This window comes from Schistosoma mansoni (genome assembly GCF_000237925.1).
Source record: "Schistosoma mansoni, WGS project CABG00000000 data, supercontig 0049, strain Puerto Rico, whole genome shotgun sequence".
Classification (NCBI taxonomy): domain Eukaryota; kingdom Metazoa; phylum Platyhelminthes; class Trematoda; order Strigeidida; family Schistosomatidae; genus Schistosoma; species Schistosoma mansoni.
Genome location: NW_017386028.1, coordinates 553,094 through 564,682, shown reverse-complemented (window position 1 = coordinate 564,682; position 11,589 = coordinate 553,094). Strand labels below are relative to the sequence as shown.

Sequence of the window (11,589 nt, the reverse complement as noted above, 5' to 3'; positions counted from 1 at the left end):
TCCTGATAGCCACTTGCTTGTGCAATGGGATGAAGTTTAAATTCACTTGTTATTGTTTGTTTGAATGTTCCCATTGGTGTTTAGGACCGCAATTGGTCACTCTCTTATTGACCATATGTGCATACTGGGCGTATTGCATCGATATTGCCTTAATTCACAAGCATGGTAAGCAAAGATGGATGGTGGCTAGCAGTGAAATCCAGGACGCGCGTTTTGTGTTATAAGAGACTGACTAGTTGCAATCCTAAACATCAATGGAAAGATTCAAACAAACAATACGAAGTGAATTTAAACTTTGTAGTTATGTTCTATAACTCTAATCCGCCAAATACAATCCTGACCAAAACAAACAAACATTGGTAAAATAAATACTCTTACACTAGACAATCACATCTATAATTAATTTCTTTCCTATTGTCTGTAACACACATTTTTAATGATATCTCAGTATATTTTCAAACTGAAACTATCTTATTGATAAAACTAAATTGTAAACTGATATCATTTGAAACAAAACACACTTGTAATTGATGTTGGTGTTATGAAAATTCATTTGATAGTTAAATTCATGAGTCGATTAAAGCTAGACTACCATGGGAAACCTGGAAGTACTAGATGACCGTTTCATCCTAGTATGGGATTCCTCAGCTGTGTGCATCCACGATTCATTTGGTTTTAACACATTCTACTATTGTTGGTGTATCGTAAATCTAGAATGCTACTAATTCTCTCAACTACTTTGTTTCAACTGGTATTATCCGTTAATGGTATCTTCTGGTTTGTATGTAGATACCTTCAATAACTTAACCATCTTGTTTTCAAAGAACCCCTTTATTGTATAGCATTGATTAATTTAATAACTGAATACTTCCAGAAACTTCTTATCTGTAAACCCCCTACTAAAGATTTATATCAAACTGTATACAGTGAATCGTTTTAGATTAAAATAGAAACATAATTTTATTTATGACAGTTACAATGTCATTCATTTAACAAAACAAAATAAAAAGAGAATGAACCATAAAATAAGATTGATTCAACCAATCTTTTCTTTTATCTGAAAGAGTGAATGATTTATTCAAATTTACAACTGTCATGATGTGAAACGTTTCGGAAAATTTATTTTTATTTTATTTTATTTATACACATAAATATTGGTAAAAGGGGGTACCTGATACATATGCGCCGCACAAATCTCATTTGATTTGTGTGAGGGCTGTGATACTGCTCAGGTGCCCAAACCGAAGCAGGTGATTTCCTTAAAAGGCCACACCTGGAGCCTCTGACCTAAAGATCTGATCCACAAGGCAGTAGAGCATCGTCAGGAGATGCAGTCCCATGTTAGCCGGTGACCAACAATTGGTTCATACGTCATTTGTTCCTTCAGTATACTGGAGCCCATGTGCACCATTGGTTTGGAATCAGGGTTTTCCAGCTCCATTAGGTGAACTCACTGTGTCCACCAACTCGTTTAAAGCGCCGGACATTCGCTTTTCGTCCTCTCAATTTCGTAAACAACAGTAATGCCACGAGAAGGCAGTGAGTAGGACTTCCCTGGCAGAGGCTGTATACACGTGGCCATGTAAGAGCATTTGGAGAGGGAGAGCTGACTCTCCCCACTCTCGGCCGTACCAGGGCATTTTGAAGGCAAAATCGATCCTCAGAAAACTATAATCATAATTCAACGAGTTTGCTCTTTATTGTGTTTTTTTTCTTCAAATTTGTTGACAAGCTCAATCAGTCTTACTGAATAGTCGATATTATACTGTATGACATTCAGTGACCAGCTTATTGAATTATTTCTTTATAAAAGGTCATTTGTAATTTGTACATACCCACAGTTACATTGTTAACTAGGGTGATGTGTGTTTTGATTGGTAAGAGAAAACTGGACGATAAAGAAATGAATTTTCATAAAAGAATCAATTCCCTCAAGATTGAAAGTGTTCAGTGTTAATGTCTGAGAATCAGAATACAACCAAGATGTACAAATCTAGTCTATTGCTCTTAAACACTATACGATAAACATAGTTCACTACTATGTCCCGATCGTATTGAAAACTTGACTGGTAGAAGTCTGTTACAATCAATGACTGAATCACATGATAATGAGCAAAGCTTAGTGATCTGTTAGTGTAAATAATGACTCCAACGTAGTTGTATCGTTTAAAAATACATTTGAATAACTTCCAAAACGTGACAACAACTTTGAAGTATCACCTAGATTGTTTTTTATGATAATATTTGAAAATGAACAATAATTGGTGTTTACTAATATCATTAGTAAGAAATAACTATAGTACTTATAGTTGCACGATTCGATCACTTTCCTTCTCATTTACATGCAAATAAAATGACAGAAATGCTCCTGGTTTAAATAAAGAACAATTTAAAATTAAGAAGTACTTGTCAACCGTTCAGTATTAGTATAGGACTTCTCAGCAATGCACATCCACAACTTCATTACATCGAGTCGAACCTAGGACCTTCGGTCTTGCTCGCAAACATTTAACCTCTAAACCTTGTGAGCCAGCATCGAATAGTATACATTCAACCAATCTACATATAGTCAGTTAAAGCATTAAATTCTAGCAACAAATTCATTGAAACCAAATGATATTGTCAAAAGTTTAAATGATAAACCTTTCTTGAAATACCTTTACAGAAGTAAATAAAAAACTATTTATTGACGTACTGATTATCTTACAGAAACTCTCTTACAATCCATTTCAATTATGGTTAACTTCTGCTAAGTACTTTTATTAACTTACAGACAATGTTATTCGAACAGTAACAAATCATCTATTTCTTTGTACTTTTATGATGAATATCTTGTCTGTATAAACGTGTGCTCCTAATCACATGACTAGCCTACGTACATATCTCTCTCAAGTTTGAATGTTGGTAGCTTAAATATCGCTCGAATAATCATGTATATATGTACTCGAATGTTATTATCAGCCTTCGCCTTTCCTAACTGCTCCTTGATCTGAGTTGACTATAAATTTTCCTCTGTATTTGCTCGCACACACATTCGTCTCTATACTTCAAATTCACTTGAAGTGTTTTGTAGCTTTATTATCCATACCATCCGCTAATAAACTGTAGTTACCACTTCTTACTACTTTCTGAATTCAAACACTGTTGGGATTTATATAATAACGGTTTTCAAGGTGAATGATTAACGAAGCCAAGCCACTACAACAAATAACTCCTGATTATTAATAAGTGTACAATCTAATTATGAATTAGTTATTTGATAAACTTACATAAGTTATTGGTTATTTAATTAAGACTGTTATTTAATTAATAAATTAAACTTAGACAATTAGTTATAAGAGGAAATTATAGCCAATGGATATCGAAATGTGTTAGTGTATATCAATGTATTTAAACGTACCTTAGTTGTTATGGACAGTCTCACTATTATGTAATTTGTTCATTTACATTTTGTTGTTTTGTCTGTACTTCAATAAGGATGATTATGTCGATAACAATTAAACTATCATGCAAAATTTATGGCGGTTTTTCTGGGGGTTTTTTCATTCTTGTTTTCTCTGATATGAATTAGAAGTGATGGCTTGAAAATTAAATTTTGTTTGAATTTGAGCTAAAGTAATTTGGTATTTAGAAAAATATCTTAACTCCCCCCCCCCATAATTCAACTGGATAGCAGATAAAATTCAAAATACACCTAAAAGTAAGACTAAATACTTTAAAACAACTAGAAGTGTTGATGTATAGGTGAGAAAATCTTCTTCATTGTAGTAAACGAAGGTAACGTAGCCACACAAATAAAAGAAGTTGAATGTGATTGAGAGCTACATTGGTTTATTCTGGTTGAAACTGAGAGAAGGTCATTAGTTTGCTTGGATTGCTAAAAAATCTGATGGGTGCCAATTAGCACTTAACCTAGGACCTTTTGCTTCTAACCACATAATTACAAGACAGGAGAATCGATGTGTTTTATGTCATTTTGTAATCACTGATTTACTTTTAAGATAATGTTTTAAGGATGCTTTTGTAATTAATATCGTTTTAATGGAGTAACACCAGGAGAATATTCAATTTCAAGGTATTTTCATAGTATTAACTCATTTTGTACAGAATAAGAATATACATGCTCTATGGATTTGTAGTTTCGGTTACTATGTTAAGCCCATATAACTTATTCTAGTTTCTGAACTGGTCAGTCTATTCATTCTTCTTGGCTTACGTTTTGACCTTGTTAATTACTCACTTATCAACCCTGACTGTTTATCTGTTAGCGTATGTGTGTGTACATCCTATCCTACTCATCAAATATTTATAGCTTATTTTTGTGTGACTATAAATATCACTTATCGCTTGATTAAATCGGGTTGACCCACACGCCTTTTCCACTTCACGTCGTTTCACTTCACTCTCTTCTCTTCGCTTTATTTCTCTGATTTTCTGTTTAGTTCAATGAGTATAAGAAATATGCGTATTCAAAAATCCATTCTTGTATTTGACTTATTTAATTCCGTTATTCACTAACGCGATTCAAATCGATAATAATATACAGGATGTATATTTCGACAGCAATCATTCAATAACTATCATTTGTCCTATCTAACTGGAGTCAGATCCCGGGCCACAAAAGTGTTAATTAAACGCCACTCTAATAACCCCAGACTAAATTTAGAACTCAACTTGACCTTAAGAGAAAAGGTGAAGAGTCTAAAATCAAAGACTGGTGATAAGAATTTACTTGACTCCTAAAATAAATCAAAGATGATTTATGAATACAATACGATTGATTCCCAATTACATTAACAGACAGATTTGTATGAATTCAAACTGTCTTATATTCAACAGTAATAATTCAATAACTTACTATATGAACACATATTTATACAATTAAACATTTATAATTCTTCACTCCAATGGATTAAGCTGTTGTCCCACATATCATGTTCGAAGAAGGATACTCAATCGGAATAAGTTAACATAAGAAAATATATCATCTGAAAACAAAAATTTGGGATCAATATCTGTATGAAAAAGATCGGCCTTATAAAGTTAAAAAGATGTATTTTCATAATAGTTACAGAAACTATTCAAATTTGTTGGCATTATTAAGTTTATACAGAAAGTTATGTTACATGTAAGGGATAGAGATCTAACATAGAATTGTTTGAAAAGATGTGTTTCATAAATTGTTTTGGATGGACATTTGTCCCATAGATTATAATAATATGAGGTAACAGTTGGAATTTAATCATTTTCAGTAGGAGGACAAGGATATGTTGTTGAAGTATGATTACATATCGAGGGATGATCTCAATACAGCATTGGAAGATTTAGAACGCCACGTTTATGAACAAATAGTGTAGTGATGGTAGATTTCAGTGTGGTTAAAGAGCACTTGTTATCATCAACAATTAAAGAGAAAAAAACAAAAAAAACAGAGACCACAGAAAAGCAGCCAAAATGACTGTGACAAATCTGTTGTTAAATGTATGTACTTGAATGTTGTGTAGAGCGCTGATTTGGAATGATTTTATTTAAATCAATCATATCAACGAGGTATAATGTGAAGATACAAATATCAACAAGAAAGAGAGATTAATAAGTTTACTTAGTAACAACAAGGACCAAATGTTTTATGTTCCCATAATTTTATTAGTGGAGTGAAATACAATCAACTGGTTGAAGAATTCTTACAGTAATATCAGATGAGAGGTATTCACTGATTTAGCTTACAGAAGACAGTTTTAATATTTTTTCCACAACATTTTTTGGCAAATTATTTACGGGCTTTAAGAGTTTACTTCCAAATTAATTCACATAGAAAGTAGATCTGGACCGAGAAAGTTATTAAGAGTCGACTGCCGTTTCAGTTTACTTAATCCGCATACTTTTTTTTTACAGAATTCTTTTTCCTTTCCACTCATTGCGTTAAGTTACTCTAAATCATCTTCATTCCCTTGCTTAATTATAAATTCACAACTACAGTTTGTCTATTACTATACAACTAGATTTTTGACATATATTGTATACATGTATTTCATCTAAACTAATTAGTGTATTGTTGTTTTTCTTTCTGCTATATTGTTTTACCCAAAAACATCTATTTCAATTTGATCAGTCAAAATATGTCACTTTTCTAAATTACTATAGTGATTATTCAGTGTAAATTCAGCCCTGATTTACAGTTGACTATTCAACTTGAAATAAAATAAATTTGTTTTATCTTTTATTTATTCTGAAGGGCTATTCGAAGGATATATATATATATATATATATATAGTTTTATAAGCAACGATTACCGTGTGAGACTATATTAACTGTTAAATTTAATTCAAATCACTTCACGTTTCAATGGATATTATAAAATCATTCAGGAGATTGAAATCATTAACGTGATTTAAACCTAGACTAACTGAACGACTATTCCATTCCGATATAGGAATACTTAGTAGTGTGGATCTGCAATTCCAAACGTGAAACTTAGATATAAGGCCAACAATCCCACACGCGAACGTCCAATCCTTAGACTGTTGAGTCGGGTTAACGTTTAATTTCATTCAATCCATGAAATTCCGCGGCCATCTCTCATTGTCTCCTGTCGGTTCCACTTGTCATTGGTTCTCATAAGAACACTGAGAATTTCCTCTCGAAACTAGTCATTAATAAGCGAACAGATTGTTTCAGTTAATCTAGTAAATAAAGTGTATTCTTAAACATGTCTCAAATTTGATAAATCGTACAGACTCATATCTTTTTTAACCTTGTTCTTTTCATTTCTTCTTTTTTTGTTTTTTTGGTAAAGAAAAAAACTTGTTGCAATAACTCGTGCTGAGAATTTTATATTGTACCAGAATATAATATTGAATAATGCCATTAATAATAATAATGATTATTTTCAGCGTGGGGTTGTGAAGATTTTTAAATTTCACAGAAATCATGAATCAATTATAGCTAGATCACCCTTAGAATCCTGAAAGCATTAAGCGGCCATATCGTCCCAGTATGGAACTTTTCAGCGAAGCACTGCCTCAGTGATCTAGATTTTAAGTTTTCGCATGCAAGAAAATGGCCCCAAGTTGTTAATGAAAAGTATTAAGAAGTCCTATACTAAGACAAAATGGTCGTCTAGTACTTCCAAGTTCTCAAAAGTACTCTAATTCAAATCAATTCATGATTCCAATGAAATTACAACAATTCACAGTAAACAAAAACATAAGATTTAAATTAATTAATTAGAAATTAAAAATTCACCCGCAGATTTTTTTTCTTTTCTATATTCATTAATTACAATTTATATCTTAACCTTAATTGGTTTGGAACACGAATAATGAAAGTAATACTGGATATTAAAGTCTCATAAATTACGTTGGTGAAATATGACACTGATTTTATTTATTTATTTTTCTTTATTTTTTCTTTCTTTTTTTTTTGAAAAATAAATCTGTTCAATGTTGAACTTTTAAACGTAACTTATATTGATAATACTATTCTGATTGAAAAAAAAAAACTATAATTGCCTATTTAACTATGATCCATTTAGTTATTATTAAGTGAAGTGTTCGCATGTAAGAAATGAGTTTGAGAATTCAAGTGTGTGTATATCTAAACTATTTATTGATTGGTTATTTCTTTATTATCACAAATACACCTTAATGGTGTGTTTAAAATGGTAAGATAACTAAACTTAAGGTATGATATGGATAAGTCATCAATCATCTAACAAACTGCTTTACACGTTTGATAAATTTAATTTCTAATTTATCCTGTTTATAGAAATTATAATCAATTGCAAAAATGGATAGTGACTAGCAGTGGAATCCAGGACACGCTTCTCGCCCTGTTTGGGACTCGTCAGTTGGATGTACCTGCATCTCAGAAAATATGTTCACTCTCGGACTTGAACCCACTACCTTTCGCTTCAAACGCCATAGCGTTATTCACTCAGCCACTGCTAGCCACTATCCATCTTTACTTATAATGCTTGTGAATTAAGGCAATATCGAGGCAATACGCACAGTATGCATATATGCCAATAAGAGACTGACCAGTTGCAGTCCTAAAAACATCAATGGGAAGATTCAAACAAACAATGCTAAGTGAATTATAATCATGGTTACAAAAAATATATATTAATCCAAAACTATAAATTTCAAGAATACTCTACTTTAGTTACTATTGAGTATATGATTATTAACAGAAGAAAATGATTTTAAAGTGATTAGTTAATCTATATTTTTCGTCTTAACTAGAATATTCCTAGTAACAAACTTTGACTTTGCTACCAATTGTTACAAATATAGTCGGTTAAAAAATTAAAGTTTATTGTTATTGATGATGTAATAACGGTAAAAGTTAATAATGATGACCATTTCAATTGAGTGGTCACTAATGACAGTTTAAACAATATTAATTAACTATTTTAAAATACAACTAAAATTAATATCCGAAAACACAAGAAATGAATAAAAGAAAAAAAAAACTTTTAGCTACTCAAGGTGAAAATACCAATTTTTTAATACGAAATAAACATGATTAGATGTTTACAATTGATTAATCAAAAAGTAGTGATCAATGCCATTTATGTCAAGTCCTTTATAGTGTTGATCAAACTCAATGGAATAATAATCAGATAACATCGCATGCATTATGTCAAGATGCTCTTTTCTTTTTTTTATTGATTTTAATCTTAATGAACATTTATAGTTAATATCTCGCGAGGCGGAATCGTGGATCAGCAATGCTGAGGAGTCCCACAATAGGACGAAACGGCCGTCCAGTGCTTCCAGGTTTTCGATGGTGGTCTAGCTTTAATTGACTCATGATTTCAACTATATAAAATTACTAAAATCTCCACAAAATAGCCTTCTGATAATATTTATACGATCGCTATAAAAATAGAATGAAATAATATTCGACAAGTACTGAATAACGTGAAGGAAAATTATAGGACTAAATAGTTTTCTCACTGGTCAATGATACAACTATACCATAATACTTAGTATTACTTGTTTGAATCTTCCCATTGATGTTTAGGACTGCAACTGGTCAGTCTCTTATTGGCCATATGTGCATACTGTGCGTATATATATAGCCTATTAGGCTATCAGAACTCAGTAGCTGAGTGGATAACGCGATAGCGTTTGAAGCTAAAGGTACTGGGTTCGATTCTCAGAGTGAACATCTTTTCTGAGATGCAGTAACATCCAGCTGCCGAGTCCAAAATTGGACGAAACGCGCGTTCTGGATTCCACTGCTAGCCAGTATCCATCTATACCATGGCAGTTGTATAAAAGATTTGGTAACTCGAAATAATATCAAAAGTAAGTTTTATAATCGGTAATCTATAGTGAAACGATATAACTTGTAATTAATTTACAGTTCAGATCGATGATACAAAAGGTCATTACAAATTTTAGCTAAACTCCCTACATGGTATATCGAAATGATCTATTTTCCGGAAATAATGTTTCCTATGTTCATCTAAATTCCACCAATCTCTTTTAATTTTATATTCTAATGACATTATCTTTAGTAAATCTGTAGTTGAATCTGAAATCTTCATACATTTCATATGTATTCATTGGATTATTTTGTTCTGAATAGAATAAAGGCGTGAAATACACAATTCATGATGTATTAGTTTACATTTTTTTATCAGAAGGCGTTTTTTGTGGAGATTTAGTATTTGCATAGTTGAAAGCATTAGTCAATTGAAGCTAGACCACCAAGGAATACCTGGAAGCACCATCGGATACCGGCTCAGTTGTCCATCGGTTAAGTGCTCTGGCGCGAGACTGGTAGGTATTGGGTACGAATTTCGCAAGGCGCAGCCGTGGATGCGCACTGCTGAGGAGTCCCACAACAGGACGAAACGAGTGTACAGGTTTTCCCTGGTGGTCTAGCTTCAATTGGCTCATGCTTCTAACTATACATTTTATTAATTAGATATTTGAAGCTTATTGATTAAAAAATTCCACATAGAATACTGAGGGCGAAACAAATATTAGAGTAAATAGGTTTTTTTTTCGAGTTTTTAATTAAACTCTATAATTAAGTATAAATCTATAGTCGTTGTAGTACATTAGACAAAATTTCACGAAGTACACATAAATCTTCTAGTTTAACTAATCAGTGCAATAAACTGAATATAGTGGATTTTATATTGATTTAGTCCTAAAGACTAACAGAATGTGCTGTTAGTAAAGGTAATAAGTAAGATCAAGAAGACGTTATATGCATTAACAGATGATCCGTCACAAGCTGATTGATTAAAATTGTATGTAAAGAAATTACTGCGAATGACCTGGCCCTTCTATCCTATACACACGAACAAATGAAGATGAAGACAACTAGTGATGCAGCAGCCTTTCCATCAGGAAACCTCAACATATTCAAGGGAAAACGTGTGATCCTTAAACTCAACACAGAGAACATCAACACAACCACACTTGATGGAGAAGCTCTGAAGCCGGTGGAAACGTTTGCTTACTTGGTTAGCATCATCATAGATGAACAAGGAGAATCTGATGCAGATGTAAAGGCAAGCATTGACAAAGCGAGAGCAGCATTTCTACAATTGAAAAAAACATATGGAACTCAAAACAACAATCAACTAAATTCAAAGTACGAATCTTCAATACGAACATCAAGACAGTCAGTCCCAATGTACGGAGCTGAAACGTGGAGAACTACTACATCCATCGTCAGGAAGGTACAAGTATTTATAAACAGTTGCCTACACAAAATACTCGACATTCACTGGCTGGATACCATCAGCAACAGCCTTCTGTGGGAGAGGACAAACCAGCTTCTATCTGAAGAGGTAATTAGGAAAAGACGTTGGAAGTGGATAGGACATACATTCAGGAAGTCACCAAACGGTATCACGAGGCAATCCCTAACTTGGAATGTTGAAGGGAAGTGGAAAAGAGGAAGGCCGAAGAACACATTACGTCGGGAAATAGAAGCAGATATGAAAAGGATGAATGTTAACTGGAAAAAACTCTAAAGGATTGGGTACGACAGGGTTGGATGCAGAATGCTGGTGGGTGGCCTTTACTCCTCAACGAAGGATTACAGACGTAAGTAAGTACGTAATTACGAAATATTATTAATAATTGATAATCTAGACGGTAAAATTTTATCTACGGAAAAAAGTCGCCTAAAAACGACATTTTCAAATTTAATTTCATACAATTCTATCATTTTCATTTCAATTCTCATGTGGATAAGAAAAAGAAACTTGCCATCTCTCATTTCAAATTAATATTCTAAATGGTGAAATTGACTTCATAATGTTAAATTATACGGCGATATATAGTATTAGTATCTTTTCTAAATGTATTCAAACTACAATGGCTGTAGTTACGGATGTCAAAGTGTATTATTATTTTTCAAAGTTGAAATCATGAGTCAATTGAGGCTAGAACACCATGGAGAACCTGGAAGCTCTGGACGGCCGTTTCGTCCTATTATGGGACTCCTCAGCAGTGCACATCCACGATCCCGCACCCGCGAGATTCGAACCCAAGACCTACCACTTTCGAGCCAGAGCACTTAACCGACAGACCACTGAGCCGGCATCCAACAGTGTTA

The 11,589-nt window shown here is 32.9% G+C and overlaps 1 non-coding gene across 1 annotated transcript; it reads left to right on the top strand.

Annotated features, from left to right (window-relative positions):
• The first annotated feature begins 9,104 nt into the window (after nucleotides 1-9,104).
• On the top strand, nucleotides 9,105-9,171 carry Smp_tRNA_00102_Gln_TTG.1.1. Its single transcript has one exon. It is a non-coding gene (tRNA).
• Nucleotides 9,172-11,589: the final 2,418 nt, after the last annotated feature.